The sequence below is a fragment of the Anarrhichthys ocellatus genome, unplaced genomic scaffold, assembly GCF_004355925.1.
Source record: "Anarrhichthys ocellatus isolate YVR2014 unplaced genomic scaffold, GSC_Weel_1.0 scaffold17, whole genome shotgun sequence".
NCBI classification, from domain to species: Eukaryota; Metazoa; Chordata; class Actinopteri; order Perciformes; family Anarhichadidae; genus Anarrhichthys; species Anarrhichthys ocellatus.
In genome coordinates, this window is record NW_022280047.1 from 4,456,331 (window position 1) to 4,459,916 (window position 3,586).

The following is a 3,586-nucleotide window of genomic DNA, read 5'->3' on the forward strand; positions in this document are numbered from 1 at the left end:
CACACACACACACACACACACACACACACACACACACACACACACCCACACACACTCACTCACTAACATATCTTCAGCCTCACTGTCTTGTACAATTTACTCCTCATTTTTATTGAAAATTCACAAAATAAATAAAAAACAACAACAGTCTTTACATTTAGGGTTTGGTCGCTGATCAAAAGGAAATATCAAACTATAATATACATTTGTACACAATGTACAGTACATATCACACTGCTTGCATGAGCCCCCTATGCTGTCCTTAAGCCCTCTTACACCTGTAGACTTTGCTCAGATACAGTGAATGCATTATGATGATGAGGTTGGGTCCTCTCATCAGAACACCAAAGCGCCATCGTGCCGCCTTACTGTCGCCCCCTACCATTGCCATGGAGACCATGTAAGTTAATGCGTGTGTGTATGTGTGTGCGTTCATGCTCTACCTCGGGCACAATAGGCAGACTGACACAGAGTCTGATAGGGGTCATGACCCCTCACAGCAGGATGCTCAAACTGTGGCTCCTTGCCTTCTCCTGTCCTCCTGGTCAAGGTTTTTGTGTGTGCGTATGTGTGTGCACGTCTTACATCTGCATTAGGATGCACGTTTTTTTTTTTGTCTTTTTTTTTTTTTTGCCTTTGTTTTGTTTTGTCAGGGTTGTTGCATGTGTGTATGCTGACATGGATGTCTATGTGAAACACACACGCACACACACACACAGAGAAGCAGGCGCACATGCACAGAAATATAAATGACCAGGCAGTCCCAATATAGAAGCAAGTCATTAGCATGTACACACACACACACACACACACACACACACACACACACACACACACACACACACACACACCAGCAGTGATGAACACTGTGGATGTTTTAATGGATGTTTTGGCTAGAGGCGATAACTGAGATAAAAGCCTGAAATAATTTACACTGCAAAAGGGAAGCAGGTGGCGTGACACACTGCTGCTTTAGAAAACAAATGTTCAATTTAATGTCAACAGTCACATGAAATGCATGCAACCACATCAGTATGCACACACAGACAAAGACACACACTTGCACAGACAGATCCAGCGGGTTGGCGTTGAGCGTGCATACTGTATGTGTGAGTACTTCTCATACTATACTGTATATGCATGTAATATGCAAATATGTGTGTTCATTCTGCCTAACATTTCTATATGACATGCCTGGCTCAAGTACATGTGTACGTGCATGCCTTGCATGAGTGTCTGCTTATGTGTGTGTTTTTAAGGTTGACCCAACCATGGTGTCCCAGCGGACTCGTCACAAAGTCTGTCACCATCCAGTCACCATGGCGCCCAACTTGGCCGAGACCCGACGGCGGCAGGGAGCACCTTGTCACCGTGGTAACATGTCTGGGATGTAACCACCCCCAGCCACCGAGAAATACACAGAGAGACAAACACACACAACCCCATATGAAGGCTCTTTCTAAGGTCAGAGGACATTTCATCTTAAAAAATAACTGATATGGTGAGAGGAGGTGAGAGACGGACAGAGAGCAGAGACAATGGAAAAATGTCTCTTCAATAGATGGATCGATAGATAGATAGATAGATAGATAGATAGATAGATAGATAGATAGATAAAGGGTAGAAATAGTGTGCATATAAATATAAATGTAAGCATTGGGAACACAAAGCATGCAGGTGAACAGTGGAGAAGAGCTGCAGGAGCTGTGTAAGTTTTATTTTTATTTTTACACCATTGCAATCTGTTGTATTTGACAAAGTCAAGCTGAGCCCAACTGCTGTTCTCTGAACTGAAGGAGGGAACGACTAACTTTCACCAACCAACTTTCAAGTGTAAAGAAGTGAGTGTTTGATAATGACAGAGATAATAGAGATTTTTAGTGTAGTATCACTTTAATCACATGTCTTACCTCGCCACTTTCCCTTTTGGCATACAATATCTTAACAGAACATAACTTAAGCCCAGCTTATGCATAGTCAATGCATGACTCATGATGAATTAATGGAAAAACTAGTATACTAACATGAACATCAGTTTATGTTCATTAATTCAGAGTTAACTATACTTTAGATACATGTTGTTGACATTGCTGCACACTAGCTGAGTAGGCAAAACTATTGCAAGAACAATATGATTTTACCTTTGGTGCGTAAAGTTGGCCGAAGTGATTGTTGGCTGTTCAATAGAGAGTTTGGGGCATGTAGCAATGTACCGCACATACACAGCAGTCGACAGAAGCAACACTATTTCCTTTGGATAGCTTCATAATTTGTACAGTTCCATGTTGATACCATCAAAACACTCAAATCCTCTTCGATATCTGCAGTCAGATAACTTATCAAACACTCATTTGACTTCTATTGTACTGCTTTTGTTTAGTCGTCACTCATGTAACCCCTTTCTCTCTCTCTGCAGGCAAAGAGAAACAGCAACGGGGGAGAATTCCCATGTTGCTGGAGGTGATGCTGCGGAGAAGTCGAGACAACCCACCAATCACAGACAGACAATGACTGATCCTCCTGGCTGCCTTACAGAACATCAGTCAAACTGAGCTTTGTTAGCGCAGCATTCCTCCGTATATTGTCCTCCTGTTTGCACTCTTCATCAAACAATGTTAATTTCATCTATGTCATACATTTCTGTCATGCATTCATATTTTGATGCTGTACACTGCTCATTTCATTTATCATGATATAGCGTTCTTAGCTATGATTGTGGATTATTATTATTACAATCGTGGCAGAAAAGAAAAAAAAAGTTTGGTATAACTAAGAGGTTGCCCTTTGTTATCCAGTCTTTTCTATGGCAGCAGAGATCAGTGGCCGCAGTCAACTTTGTTGAGTCTGTCACATTATCACAGTGTTTTAATTAAACAGAAGGAGACGTGCAGAAAGACAGGAGGACAATGACCGATCCCCAGGCTGCCTAACAGAACGTTATTCAGACAGAGCTTTGTTGGCTCTGCATGCCTTTGCATTGTCTTCCTGTCTACAAGTGTTTGAGCCAAATGATGCCAATTATGTCTCTGTCATTTAGACATATAATATTATGAGCTGTATGATTCATTATTCTACTTCGTCAGGAAGGTTTGTAAAATATATTTATATAATTAAAAGTGCCAAGCATTGGATTGCTTGGTGTAATCATGCTCAAAATATGGAGAGTCAAGATATCTACAACTACAAAATGACACCCATGTTCACTCTCACTTTGATTAATTTCTAATCATCTTCATTCCAGTTTAGACTGGCCTTGAGACGTAGAAATGCACGACAAACATGAAGTTAATGGCTGCTTTGAATTTGACCAAAAATTGAATTTTCAGAGTTTCAAAAGCAAATTTGAAACACAGGCAAACATATTGCAATATTTGGCTTTGATCACTGCAGACAAACTCTTTTCACAGCTTTGTTTATGACAGTTAGTTGTTCACCAATTGGAAAGTATTACTATTTGTCTGAAATAGTCTCATTTTTGCTAATAGCAAAGCTATCTGGATATCACAGTGAATATACCGACATGTCATCATATTTGACAGCAGTTTGTGAGAGTTTGCAATTAAGGTACATACACATTTATTGGGGG